Genomic DNA, 18,907 nt, shown 5'->3' with positions numbered 1-18,907 from the left:
TGTTCATTCAGACGCGTCTATGGTGTTAACATCTGTCCATCCATTCACGCACATCTATTGCGTTATTATATGTCTGCGCATTCACACACATCTGTTGTTTACATCTGTCGGTCCATTCATGCACATCTATTGCGTTAATATGTCTGCCCACTCACACACATTTGTTGTTTACATCTGTCGGTCCATTCACACATCTATTGTGTCGATATTTGTCCATTCACACGCGTCTGTTAACATCAGTCTATCCATTCACGCGGATCTATTGCGTTAATATGTCTGCACACTCACACACATCTGTTGTGTTTACATCTGTCGGTCCGTCGGTCCATTCACGCAGCTATTGTGTTGATATTTGTCTGTTCATTCAGACGCTTCTATGGTGTTAGCATCTGTCGATCCATTCACGCACATCTATTGCGTTACTATATGTCTGCGCATTCACACACATCTGTTGTTTACATCTGTCTGTCCATTTACGCACATCTATTGCATTATATGTCTGCGCATTCACACACATCTGTTGTTTACATCTGTCGGTCCATTCACGCACACCTATTGCGTTAATATATGTCTGCGCATTCACACACATCTGTTGTTTGCATCTGTCGGTCCACTCACGCACATCAATTGTGTTAATATATGTCTGCGCATTCACACACATCTGTCGTTTGCATCTGTCGGTCCATTCACGCACATCTATTGCGTTAATATGTCTGCCCATTCACATACATCTGTTGTGTTAACATTTGTCTGCCCATTCACACACATCTATTGCGTTAATATATGTCTGGCCATTCACACACATCTGTTGTGTTGACATCTGTCGGTCCATTCACACATCTATTGTGTTGATATTTCTTTGTCTATTCAGATGCGTCTATTGTGTTAACATCTATCTGTCCATTCACGGACATCTATTGCATTAATGTCTGCCCATTCACACACACATCTATTGCGTTAACATCTGTCTGTCCATTCACAAACGTATTGTGTTAACATTTGTCAGTTCATTCGCACACATCTACTGTGTTAACATCTGTCTGTCTCTTCACAAATGTGTTGTGGCAACATTTGTCAGTCCATTCACACACATCTATTGTGTTAAAATCTGTCCTTCTGTCCGCGCACATCTATTGGGTTAACATTTGTCTGTCCTTTCACGCGCATCTATTGTGTTAACATCTGTCTGTCCTTTAACGCGCGTCTTTTGTGATAACATCTTTCTGTCCATTCACAAATGTATTGTTAACATTCGTCAGTTCATTCACACTCATCTATTGTGTTAAAATCTGTCTGTCCATTCACAAATGTATTTTGTTAACATTTGTCAGTTCATTCACTTACAGCTATTGTATTAACATCTCTGTCCATTCACAAATGTACTGTGTTAACATTTGTCAGTTCATTCACACACCCTTATTGTATTAACATCTGTTTGTCAACTCACACACATGTACTGTGTTAACATCAGTCGGTCCATTCAGACATCTATTGTGTTAACATATGTCTGTCCATAAACGCAGGTCTTTTGTGTTAACATTTGTCTGTCCATTCACAAATGTATTGTGTTCACAATTGTCAGTACATTCACACACATCTATTGTGTTAACATCTGTCTGTCCATTCACAAATGTATTGTGTTAACATTTGTCAGTTCATTCACACACATTTATTCTGTTAACATTTGTTTGTCAATTTACACACGTATTGTGTTAACATTTGTCGGTCCATTCACACATCTATTGTGTTATTTGTCTGTCCATTCACATGCATCTATTGTGTTAACATTTGTTGGTCCATTCACTCACATCTATTGTGTTATTATATGTGTGCTCATTCGCACACGTCTACTGTGTTAACATCTGTCGGTCTATTCAGACATCTATTGTGTTGATATGTCTGTTTATTCACACGCATGTATTGTTTTAACATTTGTCTGTCCATTCACACATACAAACATTATTTGAGTGTCCATTCACACACATATATTGTGTTAACATCTGTCTGTCCATCTATGCACATCTATTGTGTTAACATTTGTTTGTCCGTTCATGCACATCTGTTGTGTTAACATCTCTTTGTCCATTTACAAATGTATTGTCAGTCCATTCACACACATATATATTGTTTGTTGCTTCTGGGACACAAGCAGGGAGTTGACCACCCCGGCTGGGTCACCTGGACGAGGGTGTCTGATGTTGCGAGACCCGACACACCCGATGAATCCAGGATACATCACTGATGATATGTCCCACTGCACCCAGGAGATGTATCTTTCAAGTTTTAGGCAAATTGTAGAGAAATCTGTCACTCCATTCACGCACATCTACTGTGTTAACATTTGTCTGTCCATTCACGCATGTCTTTTGTGTTAACATCTGTCTGTCCATTCACAAACTTTTGTCAGCCTTTTGTCAGTTTGTTCACACACTTCTACTGTGTTTGCATCAGTTTGTCAATTCACACACATCTATTGTGTTAATATTTGTCTGTCCATTTACGCACATATAATGTAACATCAATCCGTCCATTTACACACGTCCGTTTTGTTAACATCTGTCTGTGCATTTACGAGTGTATTGTGCTAACATCTGTCTGTCCATTCACTCACATCTATTAACATCTGTCTATCTATTCACGCACATCTATTGTGTTAACATCTGTCTGTCCATTCACGCACATTTAATGTGTTAGCATTTGCCTGTCTATTTATACACATTCATTTTTTTTAGCATCTGTCTGTCTATTCATGCACATTTGTATGTCCATCCATACACAAATCAGTCCAACATCTGTTTGCGATAGCACATAATAAATACTTTGGTCTGTCAATTTGCACACATCTATTGTGTTAACATCTGTCCATACACACACACACACACGGGATATAAACATCCATCAGTCTGTCCATTCTCGTAGGAATAATTGTATATTCACACACACACCCACACACAAACTTTGTACAATGTGTAAATTTACAGATATAGATCATGTAATTGTCTGTCCATTCATACACACACAATAACAAAATGAACAATGACCATTCATGTAAATATATATAAGTGTATAAGTCCATCCATTCACACACGTACACATATAATTAAAATACATGTTCGTCTATTCACATGGTCATATAATGTAAACATTTTTCCCTATTGTTCATATATTCTGGAATATAACCCTGTCTCTCCTTTCACACGCGTCCATACACAAAGTCACACACACAATGTAGATGTCTGTACATTCACACATTTGCAAAAGAAACATGCATGCATTCACTGGCACACATAACGTAAACCACTGCCAGTTCATTTGCATATTCTGCAAAAACAATCCATACACACACACACTCACACAATGAACGTCTATCCATTCACACACTTGCAATATAAACATTCATACATTTACTGGCACACATAAGGTAAATTATGACATGTTCCTTTCCATTCGAAAAGAAATGATAGATACACACGTCACAAAAAAGTGTCTGTCCATTCACGCAGACGTACTATAAACATCCATTTTCTACCGCTTGTCCCTTTTGGGGTCGCGAAACATGTTTGAAGTAAATGCTGACATGTGAGTGGATAAACATTCTATAAGCAATAAACCACAAGCTGCCAATAAATAAAAAATTGAACGACATGATAACCTATGTAATGTCATCGGTGAGACTTACCTGCTGTATGTCTCATCGCGCACATTTAAGAAGGCATGCGATCAATTCCCCACCTATTGGAATACTTGACAGTTAAAGTGCTAACTTGAATAACAATAGCATCGGCCGATGAATTAGCCTGATGTCTTCATAAGAGCTCAGGGAAATTATGTAAATGAAAGCTTGTCACTTTGAAACGTATTACACGTTGTACGAGCGGACATACGCTGACAGCCACATTGTTAACAATTATAATCCCGCTAAAGCGCTGCGCACTTTTCACACAATTGCTCACTCAGTGGGCAGGAGAAGGGAATCGTCTCCCACGGCTTCCATCCAAAGGGGCTCCGTTGGTGTGCAGAGGTGGGTAGAGTAGCCAGAAATTGTACTCAAGTAAGAGTACTGTTACTTTAGAGATTTATTACTCAAGTAAAAGTAAGGAGTAGTTATCCAAATATTTACTTGAGTAAAAGTAAAAAGTATGTTGTGAAAAAACTACTCAAGTACTGAGTAACTGATGAGTAACCTGTTCGTTTAATAATTACGGCAACAGATAATGCACGAAAACATAAAAATAGCAATGAGCAAATTCATAGCCAGGAATATCTCTTAAGCAACTAAAACAATAATATATATTAAATAATAATACATACATAAAAAAAAAAAAAAGGCAAATTGAGCCACAATAACTTAACAGCACCATAGGCTCAGTAGGCATTTATTGATTGATTGATTGAAACTTGTATTAGTAGATAACACAGTACAGTACATATTCCGTACAATTGACCACTAAATGGTAACACCCCAATAAGTTTTTCAACGTTAATCAATTACTTAATAAATGACCAAGTCGAGGTGATCTACCTCATATATACATACACACACATATCATATATATATATATATATATATATATATATATATATATATATATATATATATATATATATATATATATATATATATATATATATATATATACATATATATATATATACAATTTATAGTTTTTTATTTTGCCGTTTTTGTTGAAATGTTAAAGGTGTTTTAATGAATATACATGCATGTTTAACATATAGATTCCTATCTTTCATGAAGACAAGAATATAAGTTGGTGTATTACCTGATTCTGATGACTTGCATTGATTGGAATCAGACAGTATAGTGCTGATAATGTCCACATTTTCAAATGGAGGAGAAAAAAATGTCTTCTTTTCTGTCTAATACCACATGAAAGTCGTTGGTTTTTGGCATCTCATCTGTCCAGCTTCCATATTCGTTTTTATACACTTTACAAGAAATACATTGGCGGAAAACTCCGTAGCTTTCTCGCTTGTTTGCGCTGGCTTTCAGAGACTCTTATTTTGTTAGCGCAGGCGCGATGGAGCGGCGCTTTTATTGTGAAGACAGGAACTGTGCGATCAGTCTTTAAGCTTGTGACGGGAAGTACGGTCTTTTTTCCTTTACACTTTTGATTGATTGATTGATTGAATCTTTTATTAGTAGATTGCACAGTACAGTACATAATCTGCACAATTGACCACTAAATGGTAACACCCGAATAAGTTTTTCAACTTTTTAGGTCGGATTCGACGTGTGACGGTTTTTTGATTGATTGATTGATACTTTTATTAGTAGATTGCACAGTACAGTACATATTCCGTACAATTGACCACTAAATGGTAACACCCGAATAAGTTTTTCAACTTGTTTAAGTCGGGGTCCACGTTAATCAATTCATGGTAACGTGACCGCCTGGTTTTGTTTGATTGGTCCAACGTCACCAGTGACTGCATTTGATTGGTGAAACGCAGGCATGCGTGGTTCCTACTTTAAATGCGTGTCTGACAAAATCAAAACAAACAAAACGTGCATTAACAGATCGATAAAAAAAAGTAGCGAGTAACGAGCTGATTGTAGATAAATGGAGCGGAGTAAAAGTAGCGTTTCTTCTTTATAAATATACTCAAGTAAAAGTAAAAGTATGTTGCATAAAAACTACTCTTAGAAGTACAATGTATCCCAAAAGTTACTCAAGTAGATGTAACGGAGTAAATGTAGCGCGTTACTATCAATCAATCAATGTTTATTTATATAGCCCCAAATCACAAATGTCTCAAAGGACTGCACAAATCATTACGACTACAACATCCTCGGAAGAACCCACAAAAGGGCAAGGAAAACTCACACCCAGTGACCAGAGAGAATTCACATCCAGTGGGACGCCAGTGACAATGCTGACTATGAGAAACCTTGGAGAGGACCTCAGATGTGGGCAACCCCCCCTCTCTAGGGGACCGAAAGCAATGGATGTCGAGCGGGTCTAACATGATACTGTGAAAGTTCAATCCATAGTGGCTTCAACACAGCCGCGAGAGTTCAGTTCAAGCGGATCCAAGACAGCAGCGAGAGTCCCGTCCACAGGAAACCATCTCAAGCGGATCAGCAGCGTAGAGATGTCCCCAACCGATACCGATACTACCCACCTCTGTTGGTGTGTGAGCGGACAAACCTCTGCTCCTCTCAATGTGACATTTCCATATTAGAGAAGTAAGAAATATCACGCCGACTTTCGAATAAAAGACCCCGTTAAACCTTTAAAGCAACACGCCTGCATCATGTAAACACGTCTGTCTATTCACGTATACATGTCTGTCCATTCACGTATATGCACAGGATACCCCAAACATGTCAGTCCTTTTAAACCGACAACATGTTGGTATGGGAGATAACACGTTTGCTGTTGCCATAGGAACAAGTAATTGCCTTATTTAGTGCTTTGTAATATACATGTAACGCAAAGATGTCTGTCCTATCACACATTGAAAAAAAACATGCGTAAAAATCTGTCAGTTGCCATAGCAACTAGTGACCACCTAGTTTTGGTTTGTAATATACATGTAACGCAAACATGTCTGTCCTATCACACATTAAAAAACAGACGTAAACATCTGTCTGTCCGGTCACGTATACACATAGTGTCACATAAACATGGCTGTCCAAAATATAACTAACCACAACATGAGGAGAAAAAATTACCAAAATAAAAAATAGACATGACCTTACCTTACAGGCCATGACATCATGCACACAAATAAGGCAAGCATCTTTTTGTCCATACACGTATACACATAGTTGTCCAACTTTAACATAACTGTATGTCTGTCTGTTCACATACAACACACTCATTAAACATCGACATGCCTGTATTTTATCACACACACCTAAACACTTGTGAACATATGTCTGTCCCTTCACATACAGCACACTTATAGCATAGAGAAGTCTTTCTTTTCACACACACATAACTACTCATAAACAACTGACTGTCCATTCGCTTATACACATATAAATATGGCTGTCTTTTCATACACCCATATAAAGCAAGCATCTGTTCGTCCATTCACATACAAAAGTCCAGCCTAAACATACCTGTATGTCTGTCCGTTCACATACAACACACTCATTTAACATCTACGTGCCTGTCTTTTCTCACACACACCTAAATACTCGTAAACATCTGTCTGTCCCTTCACATACAGCACACTCATAGCATAGACAAGTCTGTCTTTTCACACACACATAAACACATAAACATATGTCTGTCAATTCACACATACTCATATAACATTAAAATGACTGTCCTTTCATACACACAAATAAAGCAAGCATTTGTTAGTCCAAACACATATATAGATTCAGTTGTCCAACCTTATCATACCTGTATGTCTGTCCATTCACATATAGCACACTCATAACAGAGACATGTCTGTCCTTTCACACATGCGCACAATGTAGATGGATGTCCCTTCAAAAACGCATACAAGGCTAGCCCCTGTCTCTTTAAAAATGTCCTTTCACACACATCAATGTGGCTGTGCCTTCATGTGCAAAAATATGGCAAACATCTGTTTGTCTATACACATATACAGTAATCCAACTTTAACATACCTGTATGTCTCTCCATTCTCAAACAGTATACTTGTATAATAAAGACATTCCTGTCCTTTCACACACGCACACACAAGTAAACATCTGTCTGTCCGTTCACATGTAAACGTATACCATAAACATGGCTGTATGTCTGTCCATTCATATACAGCATAGACATGTTTGTCTTTTCACACATGCGTACACTCTAAACACTGTTAAAAAATGCACACACGTCTAATACACAAGGTGTAACTTAAAAACACTATAAACAGGTCCTTTCACACACTAACATTTGTCTGTTCATTCACATACAGTACACTCATAGACATGTTTGTCTTTTCACACATGCGTACAGTATAAACACTGTTAAAAAACGCACAGACAGCTAACACACATATTGTAACTTCAACTCACTATAAACAGGTCCTTTCACACACACAAACACTTGTCTGTCCATTTACATACAGTACACTCATAGACATGTTTGTCCTTTCAGACATGCGTACAGTCTAAACGCTTTTTAAAAAAAACGCACACACGGCTAACGCACAGGGTGTAAGTTGAACACACTATAAACAGGTCCTTTCACACACACATTATCACTTGTCTGTCCTTTCACATACAGTACACTCATAGACATGTTTGTCCTTTCAAACATGCGTACAGTCTAAACACTGGTAAAAAAAAAGCACACACTGCTACCACACATGGTGTAACTTAAACACACTCTAAACAGGTCCTTTCACACACACAAACACTTGTCTGTCCATTCACATACAGTACACTCATAGACATGTTTGTCCTTTCACACATGCGTACAGTCTAAACGCTTTAAAAAAAACATACACACGGCTAACTCACATGGTGTAACTTAAACACACTATAAACAGGTCCTTTCACACACACATTAACACTTGTCCGTCCATTCACATACTCATCTAGTATATATTTTAAGGGTTCTGTCCATTCGCGTCTGCAGAGTGTGTTTAGCCGTGTTTGTCCACTCACATGTACAAATAGTATGTATGTATTTTCAAATGTGTTTGTCCATTCACATAATGCTAACAACAACCTCAAAAGGTATTGACAAAACGTGTAAAATACATTTTTTTTAAAGTCGTTCTTTGACGCCGCGTGGCTCCATAATCACGCTAAGTTCAAACAAATCAAAGTGAAAACTGTCAAACGGTCGGGGGTGAAATTAATAATTCACATTTTCTCTTATGAATAAAATGGCATTTGTTATGCTGATTTCAATTAGTCCTTCACTCTCACGTCCTCTTGTCTTCCCCCAACCACTAATTACACACTTGGGGTTGATTGGAGACGTCCTGCCAACCACCAACTATTTCACTCCTTACACCTTTTCAACACAATGTGTGTGCGTGCCTTTTTGTGCGGTGTGTATATTTATGTAGTACATGTGTAAGACATGTTAGCATGCATGTAACACCTACACTCAAACACATTTGTTTTTGCTCCCATTTTTCCGCTCAAAGAAGTAAAAGTTTTACTATATGCACACAAAAGACCTATCCCTCTGAAATAATGTTCACAAATCTGTCTAAATCTGTGTTAGTGAGCATTTCTTCTTTGCCAAGCAGAGTAGTTGTTGCGGGTGTAATTGTAACAAGTGTAGTTGTTGCAAGTGTAATTGTAACAAGTGTAGTTGTTGCAAGTGTAATTGTAACAAGTACAGTTGTGGTGAGTATAAATGTAACAAGTGTAGTTGGTGCGCATGTAATTGTAACAAGTGTAGTTGTTGTGGGTGTAATTATAACAAGTGTAGTTGTTGTGAGTGTAATTGTAACAAGTGTGGTTGTTGCGAGTGTAATGTAACAGGTGTAGTTGTTGTGGGTGTAATTGTAACAAGTGTAGTTGTTGCGGGTGTAATTATAATAAGTGGAGTTGTGATGAGTGTAATTGTAACAAGTGCAGTTGTGCGTGTCTTTGTAAAAAGTGTAGTTGTAACAAGTGTAGTTGTGGTGAGTGTAATTGTAACAAGTGCAGTTGTTGTGGGGGTAATTGTAGCAAGTGTAGTTGTTGTGGGTGTAATTGTAACATGTGTAGTTGTTGCGGGTGTAATTATAATAAGTGGAGTTGTGGTGAGTGTAATTGTAACAAGTGCAGTTGTTGTGCGTGTCTTTGTAAAAAGTGTAGTTGTGGTGAGTGTAATTGTAACAAGTGCAGTTGTTGTGGGTGTAATTGTAGCAAGTGTAGTTGTTGCGGGTGTAGTTGTAACACGTGTAGTTGTGGTGAGTGTAATTGTAACAAGTGCAGTTGTTGTGGGTGTAGTTGTAACAAGTGTAGTTGTTGCGGGTGTAGATGTAACGTGTAGTTGTAACAAGTGTAGTTGTTGCGGGTGTAGTTGTAACAAGTGTAGTTGTTGCGGGTGTAGTTGTAACAAGTGTAGTTGTTCCGGGTGTAGTTTTAACAAGTGTAGTTGTGGTGAGTGCAATTGTAACAAGTGCAGTTGTTGCGGGTGTAATTGTGACATGTATAGTTGTTGCGGGTGTAGTTTTAACATGTGTAGTTGTGTAACATGTGTAGTTGTTCCGGGTGTAGTTGTAGCAAGTGTAGTTGTTGCGGGTGTAATTGTAACATGTGTAGTTGTTGCGGGTGTAGTTTTAACATGTGTAGTTGTGTAACATGTGTAGTTGTTGCGGGTGTAGTTGTAGCAAGTGTAGTTGTTGCGGGTGTAGTTGTAACATGTGTAGTCGTTGTAGTTGTAACAAGTGTAGTTGTTGCGGGTGTAGTTGTAGCAAGTGTAGTTGTTGTGGTTGTAGCTGTAACAAGTGTAGTTGTTGCGGGTGTAGTTGTAACATGTGTAGTTGTTGCAATTGTAGTTGTTGCAGGTGTAGTTGTAACAAGTGTAGTTGTTGCAGGTGTAGTTGTAACAAGTGTAGTTGTTGCAGGTGTAGTTGTAACAAGTGTAGTTGTTGCAGGTGTAGTTGTAGCAAGTGTAGTTGTTGCGGGTGTAGTTGTAAAAAGTGTAGTTGTTGCGAGTGTAGTTGTAACATGTGTAGTTGTAGCAAGTGTAGTTGTTGCAATTGTAGTTGTTGCAGGTGTAGTTGTAACAAGTGTAGTTGTTGCAGGTGTAGTTGTAACAAGTGTAGTTGTTGCGGGTGTAGTTGTAACATGTGTAGTTGTAGCAAGTGTAGTTGTTGCGGGTGTAGTTGTAACATGTGTAGTTGTAGCAAGTGTAGTTGTTGTGGTTGTAGCTGTAACATGTGTAGTTGTAGCAAGTGTAGTTGTAACATGTGTAGTTGTAGCAAGTGTAGTTGTTGCGGGTGTAGTTGTAACATGTGTAGTCGTAGTTGTAACAAGTGTAGTTGTTGCAGGTGTAGTTGTAACATGTGTAGTTGTAGCAAGTGTAGATGTTGCGGGTGTAGTTGTAACATGTGTAGTCGTTGTAGTTGTAACAAGTGTAGTTGTTGCGGGTGTAGTTGTAACATGTGTTGTTGTAGCAAGTGTAGTTGTTGTGGTTGTAGCTGTAACATGTGTAGTTGTAGCAAGTGTAGTTGTAACTTGTGTAGTTGTAGCAAGTGTAGTTGTTGCGGGTGTAGTTGTAACATGTGTAGTTGTAGCAAGTGTAGTTGTGGCGAATGTAGTTGTTTCTAGTGTTGTTGTAGCGATTATGTTCCATTTTGATAGATTGTCCAGAAACAATAGAATAAATATTCATCCACATTTGATTTCATCCATCCATCCATCCATCCATTTCCTACCGCTTGTCCCTTACGGGGTCGCGGGGGGCGCTGGGGCCTATCTCAGCTACAATCGTGCGGAAGGCGGGGTACACCCTGGACAAGTCGCCACCTCATCGCAGGGCCAACATTTGATTTCATAACTTGAGTCAAACAAGAGTTGCGGCTGCTTTACTAAACACGGACTTCTTCCCAGTTGTCCTCTTTCCGGCTCTCCCTGTCCTTTCCGTGCAGACCTTCATCATCCTCACTCTAAGGAGGGGGGGTCAGGGGCGTGGCCAAGGATCTCTGCCTATCACCTCCCACGCCAGCGCCGCTGAGCGGGAATCACATCGGTCTAATTAGAAATTAGGAAATAACTGGTGATTTTTGATGAAAAAAGCATGTTTATTGTTGTCGTTGTTATCACTCGGCATGCAAGTGTGCAGCATCGTACTGCCAAATGTTTTCTGGCACATTCCCCGACTCCCGCTGCTGACTCAAATATTGGAAGTAGTCCAAATCAGCAATATTTTCTCTTTAAAGGCAGAATTTATGAATTTAACTGCTGTGCCTAATAAAGAGTCCGGTGGGCATACTGTATATCATGTACTACGGAGGTGTCAAAGAGGGCCGCTTTGAACAGTGAGTACTATTATTATACCATTTTTTTAATGCCTTTTATTAATAGTTTTTTTTTTTTTTTAACTAAAATGTTAAAAAAATATATGGTAAGTTGCAATAATTTCACCTCAAAATGTACTGTATGTTACTGTATATGGGGAAACAGTACTGCTGTTCTTAATGGTAAAAAAGGCAACGAGAAATTTTACTGTAAAATTGCATTTTTTTTTTAAATTCACAGTAAAAAAAACAAATATAAATTTTACAGTAAAATTTTGGCAAATGAGCTGCCAGTTTTTTTTGTTGTTTTTCCCCCCACAAATTAACAAGTGTAGATTTTTCGGTGTATTACTGTAAATGCCATAGCGGCACCACAGTTTACTACAGTAAAGAAAGGCAGCCACGATTTTACTGTAAAATTTACATTTTGTTTTTTATTGTGAATAAAAAAAAGCTGCAATTTTACAGTAAAATTTTGGCACATGAGCTACAAGATTTTTTTTTTTTTTAACCGTAAATCAACAAGTGTAGATTTCTTGGTGTATTACTGTAAATGCCATAACAGCACCGCAGTTTATTACAGTAAAAAAAGGCAGCCATAATTTTACTCTAAAATTTACTTTTTTTTTTTACTGTTAATGAAAAAAACTGCAATTTTACAGTAAAGTTTTGGCACTTGGACTGCCAATTTTTTTTTTTTTTTTTTTTTTTTTTTACTATAAATCAACAGGTGTAGATTTTTCGGTGTATTTCTGAAAATGCCGTAACAGCACCACAGTTTATTACAGTAATAAAAAGGCAGCCAGAATTTTACTGTAAAATTTGCATTTGTTTCTTTACCCTACATAAAAAAGTGCAATTTTTTTCAGTAAAGTTTTGGCACCCGAGCTGCCAGTTTTTTTTGTTTTGTTTTTTGTTTTTTCACAAAGTGTAGATTTTTCGGTGTATAATTAACTGTAAATGCCAAAACAGCACCACAGTTTATTACAGTAAAAAAAGGCAGACAGAAATTTACTGTAAAATTAACATTTTTTTATTTTGAATAAAAAATCTGTGTTGGCCCTGCGATGAGGTGGCGACTTGTCCAGGGTATACCCTGCCTTCCGCCCGATTGTAGCTGAGATAGGCGCCAGCGGCCCCCGCAACCCCAAAAGGGAATAAGCGGTAGAAAATGGATGGATGGAAAAAAACCCTGCAATTTTACAGTAAAATTTTGGCACATGAACTGCCAGTTTTTTTTTGTTTGTTTTTTTTTTTTTTTTACCGCAAATCAACAACTGTGGATTTTTCGCTTTATTACTGTAAATGCCATTACGGCGCCACAATTTATTACAGTAAAAAAAGGCAGCCAGAATTTTACTGTAAAATTTACATTTGTTTTTTTTACTGTAAATTTAAAATAAATGCAATTTTACAGTAAAATGTTGGCATCTGAGCTGCCAGATTGTTTTGTTTTTGTTTGTTTTGTTTTACCGCAAATCAACAACTGTAGATTTTTTGCTATTACTGTAAATGCCATAATGGCACCACAGTTTATTACAGTAAAAAAAGGCAGACAGATTTTTACTGTAAAAATTTACTTTTGTATTGTTTTTTTACTATAAATTTAAAAAACCTGCAATTTTACAGTAAAATTCTGGCACCTGATCTGCCTTTTTTTTTTTTAAATTGCCAATCAACAACTGTAGATTTTTCGGTGTATTACTGTAAACGCTAAAACGGCACCACTATTTCTTAGAGTAAAAAAAAGTACATTTTTTGTCATTTAGAGAAAAATGCTGTAAAAAAAACACACAGTAAATTTCGCAATTTTACCATGAAATCTCTTTCTACTTTTACATTGCACAATTTGATGGATAACTTGCTTTGAAATAATTATTAGCATTTATTTCTATTTAAAAACATGTTTGAATGTTTGCTAATATATTTTTGCATTATTAGACAGTTAATAAATATGTTCCTACCTGCAAGCCTTGTCCGGAATAGTCCGTTTGCATCCCGGGAGAACAAAACTCGCAGTAAGCTGCGACCCTTCCGTCATGACAGAATGATCATAAGTCGACATGGTAACCAAACAAAACAAGGGAGCGCAAACAGGAGCTAAAAAAGTCCAATAACTAACAAAAAATAACATAGAGGATCTTTGGCTAGTGCTAGTAGATTCCTAAAAACTGCAGAGTTCCTATACAGTGATGATATACGTCAAATTGTCGTTGAAAATGTGACACATCTTTTGTTTGGCTCAGCAGCAAATGAATCACATTGAAGAAAAATGGCTGACTGGTGCATTAAGTTGACGGCACACTGCGCTTGAAGGCCATGTTTGGACAGCATGTTCTGGACGTGTTTGTGGACAGGCTTTCACTTGGCCGCCAAGGAAACCTCAGCAGGCCAAAACATTAGGTACGCCCCCACAGTGTTGCAAAGATGCTGCTCTTTATACTACTACTAATAATACTAATAATGAGATGTGCATAAAATGTGTTTGTTGTTGATGCTGCGAATAACCTTTTCATGAAAATTTCAATTTCAAATAAACACTGACCGGACATATTATTAGGTACACCAGTTTAACGTGGTGAAATTCAATAACTTTATTATAAAAATATTATAATTTTAATATTTATATTAATATTTCAAAGCCAATGACTAGTTTGGATTGTTTTTCTAGTATTTTTCTATGCTGCAGATAGGTCGAAATATTATAAAACATGCTCGCAGAACGAAAAAGGGGAATGTACACATCTATTAAACTATGACACTGTACATGTACAGTAGGAATCGTGTGTGGGATGTCTTTACTGCTCAAGTGTACTTAATGTTACCACCAAGTATTGAAAAAATACATTCTAATGCAATATAATATAGTATACTGTAGTATAATGGAATACAATATAGTATAATGTAATATAATATAGCATATCATTTTTATTACCATATAATGTAATATAATATAATACACTATATAATATATTTCTCCATCCATCCATTTCCCACCGCTTGTCCCTTTCAGCTGCATTCGGGCGGAAGGCGTGGTACACCCTGGGCAAGTCGCCATCTCATCGCAGGTATGATAAAAAACAATATAATCGGATGTAGTATATAAAATTATTTATAATTTAATGTAATTATATAATCTAATCTAATATACTGTAATATAATACAGTATTATATAGTATGATATAATACAGTATATAAAAATATAGTGTAATACAATATAATATATAATGATATAGTATATAGTGTATAATATAGTATACTGTATTATAACATAGTATAATCTGATCTAATAAAATATAATGTAAGATAGTATAATATAGTACAATATAATTACAATTTTGAAAATTTGAAATTCAACATTTTAAAAATATAGTATACTGTAATATAATGTAGTGTAATATAATGTAATATAATATAGCATAATATCATATAGCATACTTAATACCATATAATGTAATATAATACAATATACAATATGTTTCATCATATATGATATAACATAGTATATATAATACAATATAATCTGATATAGTATATAAAATAATGTATAATTTAATGTAATGATATAATTTAATATACTGTATTATAATACAGTATTATATGGTATAATATAATACAGTACATCAAATAATATAGCATAATAAAATACAATATATGATATAGTATATAGTATCATATTTAATACCATATAATGTAATATAATATATTTCATCATGATATAACATAGTTTGATATACTACAATATAATCTGATATATAAAATAATTTAATGTAATGATATGAACTAATCTAATACACTGTTTTATATTACAGTATTATATGGTATAATATAATACAGTATATAAAATAATAAAATACAGTATAATTTATAATATTGTATGACATAATATAATGTAATGTCATACAACATAGTATAATGTAATGTAACAAAATATAATATAATATAATCTAGTACAATATAATTGATCCATTATCTACCGCTTGTCTTTCTCAGGGTTGCAGGGGCAATAATATAATATAGTTTAATATAATACATATATACAATGTGGTATATGGTATAATATAAGATTATTACAGTTTTTGTGCTGGTTTCAATTGGAAAAACCGAATGAATGATTCACAGATTTTTTATAAACCATTATTGGACGGAAAAGCACATCAATCAATCAATCAATCAATCAATGTTTACTTATATAGCCCTAAATCACTATTGTCTCAAAGGGCTGCACAAACTACAACACAAACCACTACCACATCCTCGGTAGGCCCACATAAGGGCAAGGAAAACTCACACCCAGTGGGACGTCGGTGACAATGATGACTATGAGAACCTTGGAGAGGACGAAAGCAATGGATGTCGAGCGGGTCTAACATGATACTGTGAAAGTTAAATCCATATTGGATCCAACACAGTCGCGAGAGTCCAGTCCAAAGCGGATCCAACACAGCAGCGAGAGTCCCGTTCACAGCGGAGCCAGCAGGAAACCATCCCAAGCGGAGGCGGATCAGCAGCGCAGAGATGTCCCCAGGCGATACACAGGCAAGCAGTACATGGCCACCGGATCGGACCGGACCGGACCCCCTCCACAAGGGAGAGTGGGAGATAGGAGAAAAAGAAAAGAAACGGCAGATCAACTGGTCTAAAAAGGGAGTCTATTTAAAGGCTAGAGTATACAAATGAGTTTTAAGGTGAGACTTAAATGCTTCTACTGAGGTAGCATCTCGAACTGTTACCGGGAGGGCATTCCAGAGTACTGGACCCCGAAATGAAAACGCTCTATAGCCCGCAGACTTTTTTTGGGCTTTGGGAATCACTAATAAGCCGGAGTCCTTTGAACGCAGATTTCTTGCCGGGACATATGGTACAATACAATCGGCAAGATAGGATGGAGCTAGACCGTGTAGTATTTTATACGTAAGTAGTAAAACCTTAAAGTCACATCTTAAGTGCACAGGAAGCCAGTGCAGGTGAGCCAGTACAGGCGTAATGTGATCAAACTTTCTTGTTCTTGTCAAAAGTCTAGCAGCCGCATTTTGTACCAACTGTAATCTTTTAATGCTAGACATGGGGAGACCCGAAAATAATATGTTACAGTATTCGAGACGAGACGTAACAAACGCATGGATAACGATCTCAGCGTCTTTAGTGGACAAAATGGAGCGAATTTTAGCGATATTACGGAGATGAAAGAAGGCCGTTTTAGTAACGCTTTTAATGTGTGACTCAAAGGAGAGAGTTGGGTCGAAGATAATACCCAGATTCTTTACCGTGTCGCCTTGTTTAATTGTTTGGTTGTCAAATGTTAGAGTTGTATTATTAAATAGAGGTCGGTGTCTAGCAGGACCGATAATCAGCATTTCCGTTTTTTTGGCGTTGAGTTGCAAAAAGTTAGCGGACATCCATTGTTTAATTTCATTAAGACACGCCTTCAGCTGACTACAATCCGGCGTGTTGGTCAGCTTTAGGGGCATGTAGAGTTGGGTGTCATCAACATACAAGATGTTACATAATTATTAGGTATAACAGCTTTATAGTATTATATAATATAGCATATAATATATAATACTGTGTAATTTAATATAATATAATACAGTATATATAATATTTAATCATATAATATAACATAGTTTGATATAACAATCTGATATGATATATAATATAATAATTTATAATATAATGTAATATGTTATAATATAATATGCTATACTGTAATATAATACACTATTATATGGTGTAATATAGTACAGTGTATAAAATAACAGTGTAATAAACTACAATATAGAATTAGATATAGTACATAATATTGTATAACAATGTAATGTAACATAGTGTAATCTAATCTAACAAAATGTAATGTGATTACAATGTAGCATATCCATCCATCCATCCATCTTCTTCCGCTTATCCGCGGTCGGGTCGCGGGGGCAACAGCCTAAGCAGGGAAACCCAGACCTCCCTCTCCCCAGCCACTTCGTCTAGCTCTTCCCGGGGGATCCCGAGGCGTTCCCAGGCCAGCCGGGAGACATAGTCTTCCCAACGTGTCCTGGGTCTTCCCCGTGGCCTCCTACCGGTTGGACGTGCCCTAAACACCTCCCTAGGGAGGCGTTCGGGTGGCATCCTGACCAGATGCCCGAACCACCTCATCTGGGTCCGCTCGATGTGAAGGAGCAGCGGCTTTACTTTGAGTTCCTCCCGGATGGCAGAGCTTCTCACCCTATCTCTAAGGGAGAGCCCCGCCACACGGCGGAGGAAACTCATTTCGGTCGCTTGTACCCGTGTTCTTATCCTTTCGGTCATGACCCAAAGCTCATGACCATAGGTGAGGATGGGAACGTAGATCAACCGGTAAATTGAGAGCTTTGCCTTCCGGCTCAGCTCCTTCTTCACTACAACGGATCGGTACAACGTCCGCATTACTGAAGACGTCACCTCGATCCGCCTGTCGATCTCACGATCCACTCTTTCCCCACTCGTGAACAAGACTCCTAGGTACTTGAACTCCTCCACTTGGGGCAGGGTCTCCTCCCCAACCCGGAGATGGCATTCCACCCTTTTCCGGGCGAGAACCATGGACTCGGACTTGGAGGTGCTGATTCTCATTCCGGTCGCTTCACACTCGGCTGCAAACCGATCCAGTGAGAGCTGAAGATCCCAGTCAGATGAAGCCATCAGGACCACATCATCTGCAAAAAGCAGAGACCTAATCCTGCGGTCACCAAACCGGAACCCCTTAACGCCTTGACTGCGCCTAAAAATTCTGTCCATAAAAGTTATGAACAGAATCGGTGACAAAGGACCGCCTTGGCAGAGTCCAACCCTCACTGGAAATGTGTTCGACTTACTGCCGGCAATGCGGACCAAGCTCTGGCACTGATCGTACAGGGAGCGGACCGCCACAATAAGACAGTCCGATACCCCATACTCTCTGAGCACTCCCCACAGGACTTCCCGAGGGACACGGTCGAATGCCTTCTCCAAGTCCACAAAGCACATGTAGACTGGTTGG

At 37.5% G+C, this 18,907-nt stretch overlaps 1 protein-coding gene and 1 long non-coding RNA gene across 3 annotated transcripts in view; both read left to right on the top strand.

Annotated features, from left to right (window-relative positions):
* Positions 1-14,532, top strand: part of LOC133550524 (uncharacterized) — a 58,241-nt gene extending 43,709 nt beyond the window's left edge. For both annotated transcript variants that reach the window (XR_009806290.1, XR_009806291.1), the window contains one exon: positions 14,151-14,532. This is a non-coding gene — a long non-coding RNA (uncharacterized LOC133550524). The remainder of the gene's footprint in view (positions 1-14,150) is intronic.
* A 395-nt stretch (positions 14,533-14,927) lies between these two features.
* triqk (triple QxxK/R motif containing) overlaps positions 14,928-18,907 on the top strand; it is a 43,397-nt gene continuing 39,417 nt past the window's right edge. Inside the window, exon 1 of the mRNA XM_061897187.1 lies at positions 14,928-14,969. The gene's annotated coding sequence lies outside the window, so the exon portion shown is untranslated. The remainder of the gene's footprint in view (positions 14,970-18,907) is intronic.

The sequence above is a fragment of the Nerophis ophidion genome, linkage group LG04 (genome assembly GCF_033978795.1).
Source record: "Nerophis ophidion isolate RoL-2023_Sa linkage group LG04, RoL_Noph_v1.0, whole genome shotgun sequence".
Lineage (NCBI taxonomy): Eukaryota > Metazoa > Chordata > Actinopteri > Syngnathiformes > Syngnathidae > Nerophis > Nerophis ophidion.
Note: the sequence above shows the minus strand (reverse complement) of the source record. Positions and strands in the feature narration are given on the sequence as shown.